At 40.9% G+C, this 10,929-nt stretch overlaps 1 long non-coding RNA gene across 1 annotated transcript; it reads left to right on the top strand.

The window, feature by feature from the left end:
* LOC130997830 (uncharacterized) lies at positions 1 to 5,421 on the top strand. Its single transcript, XR_009093227.1, has 2 exons — positions 1 to 318; positions 5,114 to 5,421. It is a non-coding gene; the product is annotated as an uncharacterized LOC130997830 (long non-coding RNA).
* The last annotated feature ends 5,508 nt before the right edge of the window (positions 5,422 to 10,929 follow it).

Below are 10,929 nucleotides of genomic sequence, written 5' to 3'. Positions count from 1 at the left end.
TTTGGGAGACAAGCAATTAATGAAGAAGATTTCATTTGATCTTGAGGATCAAAGTGTATCAAAACAAAATAAAATTTTCTCTCACCTCTCACCCTCAACCTCTCGCCCCTCTCTCTTTCTCTCTCCCTCATCTCTCTTTCCTCCATGAACCTCCATTAGAGAGACCTTCCAAGCTTCCCAAAATCACATCTATGGCATAATCCTTCACTAAATTAATCAAGCCCTAAACACTCTCTACACTTGATTTCAAAGAGATTTTAGAAGGTTTGAGCTTGAAGTTTAGAGAGAAGAAATTCTACTTTTCCTTAAAAATTTTGAGTAAGTGTTAGATATCTCTATATCTAAACATATTTGAGTTAGATATGTGTATTTATGCATGATTGAAGCAAGAAAAACACCCCCTCTCTTTTTCCCCTAATTTTCGAAAATCAAGGGGGTTTCCCCTTCAAAAAAAATCTTATTCTTTTCTTAAATTGGGATGAGATTTATGCTTACAAAGGTGTTTTAAGATGATTGCTATGTCATGTGATGCAAATTTTCACTTAGGTTAGTTTACCTAAATTTGGGATAATTTGGGATGAATTGATGATTGATAATTGCTATTGAGGATATTAATATGACATTAGATGGATTGGATTGATGATTGAGATGGATGGATGGAACTTGATGTGAGTTAGTTTGTTGGAAATTAGGGATATTTGGTTATGAGCTTCATTATATAAATTGATGATTTATATATGCTATTGAGATGTCTAATATGATGAATTATGAGTGAGATTGAAGATTGTAAGTGATTTGCAAATTTCGGTGAGAGTTAGTTTGATGTGATTTGGGTAAAACTTATTCTATGGTTTAATTGATTAATTGATTGGTTAATAATGCAATTAGGTGATTCAATTTGATTAATCAAAGGTTGGATTAATGATTTGTGCATGTGTGTAAATTTTCAAAAAGTTTAGTTTTATATAAATTAAGGCTTTTTGATTTATGTGTTAATTATGCAAATTGGCTAAGTTTAATTGTTATTAAGCATGATAGAAATGATAATTAGGGATCAATTTGGTTAATTGTTAAGAATAACAAAAATTGGTTAAGTTTAGTTTACTAATAATTGGGAACTTTTGATTAATGAGATAAATACTTGAATTGATGATGTTTATGTGTTAGTTAGACGACTAGCAAGGAGAAAGCATGATTAAATTGTTTATTTATAATGAGTTATGAAAATTTCTCGAGTTTAGTTTGCGTGCATACACGAGATCTTGTATATAAGATGAGTTATGAGTCAAGCATGTCTATATGTGGCTAAATATTAATGATAAGTTGAGCTTACATATGCGATATGAGACGAAATGAATCATCCCCTAAAAACCTATACGTTGGCCGAATGTGACGAGTATAAAGGGAAGTCGATGTTTGATTTTTCTTATGTTATATGATTTTGTATTTATGTTCTTGATTATAAGAGCTTGATATGAAATTTTGATGAGTTTTCATCGAAGAAGTCCGGAGATTCGGCACAATTGTTTTATGTTCAAGTTTGGAGTCATTTTATGACCTTTTCTACCTACTGTTTCATTGGGTTATTGATACCCAAAGACCTTGAAAATTTTATGGTAAGCATATATGAGAATCCTGAACATACTGGTAAAATTTCAAGTCATTTGGACCTTGTTTACTATTTTTCTAAAATATAAAACCCCAACTGCAATATTCTACCGAAAATGTTGAAGAGCAGCCAATAGAGTCACCTTTTTCAGTAGCTTCCCCTAACGTTTTGATTTCCAAATTTTTATGGTGAAGACATTAGTGTGTTATCTAACAACCCACTAAATTTCAAGCCTTTTCGGAAACGTTTACTATTTTTTTCAAAAATCGAAACGTGCGATTGCTCAAAACTGTCGAATGTGGTAGACTGTAAGAGAACAAGCCATATCTTTTGAACTACTTGGAGATTTTCATCCTACTTTTTTTAAAAATAAAACTAGACTCAAAGAGGATAGAAGTAAGATCGCCCAAGTACTACGAGAGTAAGCTAAGTTTATCAAGTGGGTATTATTTTGAGTAAACATATTATACGAGCTTTCTTAAATGATACTCCCTCCGTCCACGAAAGAACTTCCTATTTTTCTATTTCGGGACGTCCACGAAAGAACTTCCTACTTTTTCCTATCTTGGGACAATACCCCACCACTTAAAAAATACTCCCCTTTTAAGACAATTCCCACCACTCAAATAACATTAATTAAAACTAACACAATAAATTATTAATACTTTTTCACAATTCCCAATACACTTTACAACTTTTTCTCTACTCTCAATACACTATACAACATTTTATTAAAACCCGTGCCACTCCCTCCTAGGAAGTTCTTTCATGGACGGAGGGAGTATGATATTTAAATCTCACGAGCGGACGATGGAACCCTAGCCGCCACCTTCCATGAACCCTCCGGTCAGGTCCCCTGGCGCTTCGCCGGACCGGTCAGGTCTTAACCTCCCCCTATCTCTAACAACTTCGTCCGCTGTGATTCGGGAAACCGGCATGCCTTCCGAGACATAGAACCTTCAACTCACGAACAGCGTCTCCTTGCTGATGACGCCAGGTCCTCTCCGGGGGTCTCATCGGGTGTTGTCCGCCGGCAGAGTCACAATCCTGCCGGCTGATTCCTTGCCTCTGCTTGCTGCTCGGGGAAAGGATCTGATTTCTTCCCACGAACAGCGTATTCTAGCCACTGTCGATGCCAGATCCTCTACGGGGGTGCAACCGACGGCACTAGACACTCATCTCTCTCCGGGAAAACACGCTCTCATGCTGCTGTGACAAAGAGTAGCTGTCCTGGTGGCTCCGGTGCGAAGGGGGATTTTCTCCTGGATAATCAACGTAGTTCTTACGCGGGTTCGGTTGCTCCCCGCCTTTTGCGACGCCCAGATGTCTTTACTCATAAGTTCACGACGCTTCAGGCACAAGAATCAGGTCATGGCTTTACTCTTTCTTTGCCTTCCGAATTTTGCAAGAAACGGTTTGAGGAATATCGATACGCAATTATTGGAAAACTGTTATTGGAAAAAGGTGATACGCCTCGTCCTACCGCTGAACTTAAGCAGGAATTACAATCGATATGGAAGATTTCCTCGGAGTGGAAGTTGATCCCAATGTGTAAGGGCTTTTATATCTTGAAGTTTGATACAATGGAGGATAAGAACATTGTTAAGGCTCGAAAGTTATGGGATTTGTCGAAGGGATCCCTTCGTATGAGGGAGTGGGTGAAAGGGTTTAATCCCTATAAGGAAGTTTCTTCGTTGAGCCAACTTTGGGTAAGAATATATAATCTTCTTGTGGAGTTCTGGCATCCTAAAGTTATCACAGCTATTCGCAACGTCGTTGGCACTTCTATTAAAATTGATGGGGCGTCTGCCTATGCCGATGTTGGGCATTATGTTCGGCTGCTTGTCGAAGTTGATTTATCTCTTCCGCTGCAAGAGTCGATGCAAGTTCAAGGAGATGATATGGCTTATCACGTTGAATTCTATTATGAGAAGTTACCTCTTTACTGTACACATTGCAGGATCACTGGGCATAGTGTTGATAAATGCAAAAAGAAACAACCTCGGGTGGAGAACACGGATCAGGTTAAGGTGATTTCGGAAAAGGAAAATGTGATGACAAAGGGAGATAACCAAACTGATCCAGGGACCGGTTTTGCAAAGGACAAAAAGTTTTCCCTTTGGAAGCCTAAGGAGAGTGATTATACGGCTGCTAGTAATGCTTTTGCTTCTCTGGCTGATAATGAGAAGTTTGAGATGAATGGGGATATTCCAGGTCTGGATTTGCTTGATGTTGTTACCAAGAATTGTCATGAGGACATGGAAGAGGGGATCGTGGAGAATTATATATCTGAAGACGACGAAGCGAGTCATGTGGAGAAGAAGACTGAAACGGATATGCAGCGAATTCCCGAGAATGTGCAGCGTGAGCTTAGGCAGCTGCAGCCAAAGGACGTTGAGAATACTGTTGTGCAGAAGCAACAGACTTCGGTTGGGGCGGAGCAACGGCCTGTGGAAAGACAGTGTGTTGAGCAGGTGCAACAGCAGCATAGTCAGTATGAGAAGCAGCATGCCGTTGGAGATGAAGGTAACGAAGGTCAGCAGAATATGGATATGTCGCGCGAAAGAATAGGGATGAGTCCGACCAGAGCTGGAACGTCTTCTCCGATTATGCAGCAGTCGGAGGATCTTGTTGGTCGAATTAGTTGGATAGAGGAGCAGGTTAATCAGGGGATACAGATGCTCTCGGAGCCAAAACGAGGACGTGGTCGTCCAAAGGGTTCCGGAAAAGGCATGGGAAGAGAGCCAATGCAAGAAGCTCTGGAAAGTAGCATAAAATATCGCCTCAGAAATGCGAGTGAAATGGGTTATCAGCCGAGGGAATTTATGGTTGACCTTAGCAATAGGCCTAGTATGCGTGCAATGAATAATATCGTCCATGGTCGCTGGTCGGAAATGGACGATCATCCTGAGATTAGGTACTGATTTGGTGTTTTTGATAGTCTTCTTTTGTTTTTTGGCCTTCTTTCGAATTTCGTGCCCTTAGTCTGCTCTTTGTGCTTTCAAGGGTTGCTATTTTTTCTTTTTTCTTTTATATTAAAATTTAATTTAATAAATGATATGATATTTATGATTATGATTTGAGTTAATGTTATGCTTGAAACTAATTGACTTGCCGAGTTTTGTTGATAATGATTTGTGTGTTACCCTCTACTGATGAGACGAATTCGGTCCTGCCACAAACGGGATTTTGTGCACAGAGGTGACTGTGAGCCGTCTATCGAGTCGGCCGGTCACGGTACTTGAGAGGGAGGCCTACTTCTCAGTACCTTTAATGATGAGTTGTAGATGTGGTACATACATGCTGAGTATTTTGACTGTAGTCGCTTATTTATAATTCTTATGATTTACAACTGCTTACACAGATTCTTTCCAACTAAATCCATGTGTATTGCTTATGTGGCGTGTTCAATTTATAGCTCTAAGAGCAAGCTTTCATTTTTTTTTCGGCATATGTCCACTGAGTACAAAGTACTCAGTCCTGCATGTATTTCTAAATGTGCAGGATAAGCGAGGAGGAGGAAGATCGGTCTGCTGCTGGCGGGGACTTATTTTGGACGACGTTGTTTTTTTTACCATATTTCTACTTTATACGGTATCCTTTTGACGTTGGATGTTTATATTTTAAACTTAGTCAGGAAATACACTCTTGGCTATGTGTCTTCATACATATAGTCTGATCACGTTTTGCTGCGAAACTCTGTAAATTATAAACCTTTGTAAATTTTTAACTATGTCCGCTTTGTAAACTTTGTCGAGAATCTCTGTACTTTTGAACTTATGAAGCTGATAATATTTGTGTCTTTGAGATGATGTTATTGGTGTTCATCTTTGCATGTTTTGTTGTGAGCTTCCGCTTGTTGTTTGATCTAGTTCTTCCTTCTTTACTTCATTATTTTATTTAGTCGTATCGATACCCGGTCTACGCTATCCCTGGCTAGACGTCGGGCTGCGACAGAGTGGTATCAGAGCCAGGTTGTCTGCTCTGAGTTTATTTCTTGATCGAGTCGAAACCCTTGATTTCATCTATTCTTGGATTGAGTCTAGTCTAACTTGAATTCTTAGGCTAGTTTGAAAGTTAAGTTTGAGAGTGAGTTTGAATCCAGAACCCCAGCACCTTCCATCTCCTCCTGCTTATCGAGGTAAGAGGTAACTGTTGTTCTTATTGCTTTTATGATGAGAGTGAGCATGCATTACTAATAAGTTATGTATTGTTCTGATGGGCGGATGTGACCGAGACGATGGATCGTGTTATGTGCAAGCGATATTTCTATATGAAGGAATATCAGTGACCGTTGCCCCAATAGGGTACCAACAAGAATGAGCATGCTGTCGATGTGAGATATACCAAGTAAGTTTCGGTACCTTAGTTCATAACAATTGCTATTTCTTCCTTGCAGGAGAGAGAGCCTGACAATTGTGATAGTACGAAGAGAATTTAGAGATTTCATTAGAATTATAGGGATAACTTAGAGGAGTTTCTAGGAATCTATCACAGACATTGCAAGGAAGACTGCAGACTAGCTCAATGAAATTTTCAAGACATTAGTTGAGAGCTCCCAGCAAAAGACAGTCCGTGGAAGAAAGACAGAGGCTAGTGCAGTGGCACCCAATTATGAGCTCCAAAAGCAGATGGCCAACATGATGAGAGAGCTGCAGCAACTGAAGATGAGCAAGGTGGAAACCCCTTCTACCCGCCAACCGAATGTTGAGAGTTGCGGCATTTGTGGTGATTATGGCCATGGAGCCAACGAGTGTCATAGGATGGGCGAGCGTACTTATGAAGGAGAAGTAGAAGTCTTTGCTGCACAAGGGTATTCGAGTAGGCAGCACCAAGGTCACATGCAAGGACATGGGCAGAGTTCTCAATTTTGTCAAGTCCAGCAACCTATGGGTTATCAGAAGCCAGTAGTAATTCTGCCCACCTCTGCAGCAGTTCCCCATGCAACAAGGGAATTTCCAGCAGCCGCAACAGTTCTACCCACCTCAGCAGCACCATCCTCCAGGCCCTTTATTTGAGGATCAGGTGCAAGCTTTCATGCAAGCTAGCAAACAGGCGATGGAGGCTCGGAGTGCTACCATCAAGCTCCTCGAGACTACAGTTGAGCAACTAACGGGGGCCTTAAATCAGCTGCAGCAACAACAACCAACTAGGAAGTTTCCAAATCAGGACCAACAACCGCATCAAGCTCATGCCGTGGCGGTAGTCAAGAAAAATGCCCCAATAACCATGGAAAAATGGAGAAGTAAAACTGTGGAAGCAATCAAGGCTACCCAGTGCCTCCAGTGAGCCACTGCCACCCGTCACTAGTTGCACCAGACCAACCACCACCCAAGCAAGGAGATCCAGGTAGCTTTATTTTTTATATTATTTTAGGTGGGGTTGAAAAAAGGTTTTGGGAATGCTTGATTTGGGCATGGCAATCAATTTGATGTCGCTTGATATTTTTGAGAAATTAGGTAATAAAGAGCTGAAATGCACAAATATGAAGATAGAGCTAGCTGACGACTCTATTAGTGGCCCACAAGGACTTGTTGAGGATGTTGAGGTTGTTGTGAGGGGGATTAGAGTTTTGGTTGATTTTGTTGTCCTTGATGTGGGAAAAGGGATTAGAGAAGAGAATGAACATCTTGTTTTGCTTGGCCGACCTTTTATGGCCACCACCCATACTTGTATTGACGTGAGTACTGGAACTATAAGTATGACGGGGGAATGGAGGTCGGTAACTTTCTCTGTGTTTGACAAGAAATCTATTACTCTCACTCCCTTATTGCAAAACTGCTCGTATGTTGAGACATTTGATGTTTTGGATGAGGACTGTATTGTGCAGGATTTCCTTTATAAGTTGTAGGAGGAGGACGAGATCGTGTAGGAATTCCTTGCTAACTTGCAAGATGAAAGTGAGATTGAGTAAGAATTCCTTGCTAACTTGCAGAATGAGACTTACATTGAGCAGGAATTTCTGGATAAGCTGCAAGAGGAGAATGATATAGAGCAGGGCTTTCTGTGTGCCTTGCTACGTGAAGAGAAGCTTGATGAGGTTGTGTCACTCGATCTCCTTGGATGTGTGGATAGGAGACCATCTGATGATATGAGCATGGAGAGCTCATTTGGAGGATCCGCAGCTGCAATTCAAGAAGATGTGTTTACAAGGGCACTAAGGTAGCTGGAGCTTCAATCGGACTTTGGTTAAGGGGTCCTCTTAGTCGGGCTGGCGACTTAAAAACTAGCGCTGCATGGGAGGCAACCCATGTTTTCTTGTTGTTTCTTTTTTTCGTTTTTCTTTCGTTTTGTTTGGATTGTGTTTCTATTGTTTGGTGCAGGATGGTGCGTTGGGGATTGCCTGTTTTGTGGAAGAGAGATAGGCAGGCATCGTGGGATGCTACGGGCTCACCACTTGGATCAGTATTCAGGGAAGCTTTCCTCTTTCACCTCTCTTTTTGTGAGCACTGAGGACAGTGCTAGCTTTTAAGTGTGGGGAGGGGGGTGTTTGTTGGTATTTGTGGATCCTGTGGGTGCCTTTGTGTTATAATTTTAGGCTTTCTTGTGTGGGGCAAATGGTCCCCTTTGTCTCGATTGTTGCTTGGGTTCAAGTAATACTGCACACTTTGATGATTTGTTCATAAGTAAATTTCATGAACTGTATTGGCTTGGCTGTTATCTTTGTCTCTCATGCTATACATATTCCTTGCTTGATGTAAGTTGTTTAATGTTTTGGATGCAACACCCTTATGAGCTATTCTTGACGTGATTTGTCCGGTAGATGCTAGAGGGAGTGTTTTCATTGTGATAGCCTACGATCTTATCCCTGGAATTTGAATGTTGGTCTGTTGTGAACTTTTCTATAGCTCTGGGTCTCTGCTCCTCTGGCGGTTGTGTTATGAGCATGAGAAACCACGTGAGAACAATTTGGATTACCTCCAAAAGTGTTGATCTCACAAAATTTAGCCCACCTATTCAGAATGAAATAACATCACCTTGAAAAAGAAAGATGTATAAAATGAGAGTTGGTTTGATTGTTATCATCTTCAAGATATGTGGGATTTGATTATAAAGACAATCAAATTAGGAAATTCACCTCCAGCGGAGAATTGAGTCTGATCGGATTGAATTGTATCATGTGGTTGTTGCTTCTTAATATCTTAACAATGAACATCTCGTGAGGAATGCAAATGGCTAAGAGACTTGGATTAGTTTGAGATGTGAATGGTGAGGAAGTTTTCCTGTGAACTATCATTTGGTGTTGTGACTTTGCCTGGGGATAAGCAAATGATCAAGTGTGTGGGGGGGGAGGGGTTGTTTACCTTATTTTTTTGTTGAGATTTGCGGTTCTTGGGATGCACGTTTGAGCATGCACTGTGCATATTTGTGTTATTTTATACTTGCTCAATGGCTTTGTGTGTGTTCATGTTGTTTTGTAGGGTGTCGTGGCAGTTTTTGGCGTTTCGCGAAAGCTTTTTGTTGATACGTCTTGGATCTCCCGCTTCGCAGAGTTGTACGGGGGTCTCGCTGCCCAGTCAGCGAGTTGGGGGGTCGAGGGGGGCGAAGTCGCCCCCGGCCCAGCATTTTGAACCTTTTTTGAACGAAAGCTGTAGCCGTCCGCCGCCTCCGCGCCCACTGCCACCTCCAGCGCTCGCCGCCTCTGCGCCCACCGCCGCCTCCGGCGCTCGCTGCCCCGCGTCGCCCGCAGTGTCCTTTTTGGCGAAGGGCATAGGCGGTGCCGCCGCCTCGTGCTGCCCGCCGCCTGCGTATTTTTGGCAGTTACGTTTTGTCGGGTTTAAAACCCTTTTGCTATGGTTTTCTTCCCATTCTTGACTCAGCCAGCCCCCAGCTGCGTTTTTACTATGTTTTCTTAGATTTTTGAAGAGAGAAACACATTAGAAACTATTGGATTACGCTCGATCGTCGTTTTCTTGAATTGGTTGTAAGTCAATCTTTTGATTTACTAGTTTCTATAAGATTTCTTGGTTGTTTATTTTCCTAGATAAATGTCGCTTAGTTAACGTAGTTAGATCAGTTGTTTAATCCATTCTTGAATTCTCCATTGGTAGTGTATTAGATTTCATCAACACGTTCTTTAGGATTAATGGTGATTGGTGTTTTTATGAATTTGGATGCTTGTTCTTCTATCTTGCCTAGATAATCGTTGCTTTATTATTGTTGATTTAATTAGGGCTGGGAATCGGGTACCCTACCCGAAAAAATCGGGTACCCGATCTCGATTAAGACGGAAAATCGGTACCCGATCCCGAACCCGAAAAAAAAAATCGGTTACCCTAATACCCGAGTCGGGTATTCGGGTACTCTAAATTACCCAGTCAAAATTGCGGTCAAACTGTGAAAATCGGCTCTTTCGGGTATTAGGGTACCTGAATTACCCAATTTTGCTTAATCCCCGAAAATACCCTATTTTTTTAAAAAAAAAATTTGAAAATGTAACCCTTATTTTCATGCTTTTCCCTATATAATCTTGTACGTTTTCAATTCCCTGTATTAACAAATACTAATATATAACTTCAAATCAAAAATCAACAACCATAAATCCCAACTCCCAAGTCTAAAATTTTAAATGGTACGAACATCTAGTACCCAAGTGAATACACAAAGTGTAGTACACAAAGTCACAAACAATGAAACAAATGTCAAAGACAAAGTCTAGTACACAACTATATCACAATTCACAATCACAAAATGATGTCCATGGCTACTACTCCGTTGCACGAGTTCCACTTTGCTCCGTCTGACTCTGTGCCGTCCTCGAATCACCATGAGTATAGCTATGGAGCACTGTAAGAAATTGAAATTTAGGTAAAAACTAAACCAAACAAAGTAATGTAATAAGTAATAACATGTGAAATAATTAGAATAAAATATAATTACTCGATTCAAACTCCTTTTGTTGCTCTTCTTCTGGAACGCCTTCTTCATCTTTTTTATCAAAGTTGCTAGATCTTAACCAATCTTCAGCACAAATCAAGGCCTCAACCATTTCTGGCGCCAAAGAGCTTCTATACGGTGATAGAACACGTCCTCCTCATACTAAATGCACACTCCGAAGCAACACTAGATATGGGGAGAGCTAAGATATCTCTGGCCATCTTAGCAAGTACAGGATAGCGTGGAGTATTGCTTGACCACCACATCAAAATATCAAACTGGTTGACGTCATTCTTACCCACTTTGTATTGCTTCTCAGTGAGGTAGATAGTGATCTCATTTGTATCAAGATCATCACAATCTTGATCACTCTCTTGCAAAGCCTCAAGGCTCATTGGACTACGACGTTCTGATCTCCTTTCTCTGACTGCTATCGATGTAGA

Source organism: Salvia miltiorrhiza, chromosome 8 (assembly GCF_028751815.1).
Source record: "Salvia miltiorrhiza cultivar Shanhuang (shh) chromosome 8, IMPLAD_Smil_shh, whole genome shotgun sequence".
Lineage (NCBI taxonomy): Eukaryota > Viridiplantae > Streptophyta > Magnoliopsida > Lamiales > Lamiaceae > Salvia > Salvia miltiorrhiza.
This window is presented reverse-complemented; position numbering and strand designations above follow the sequence as displayed.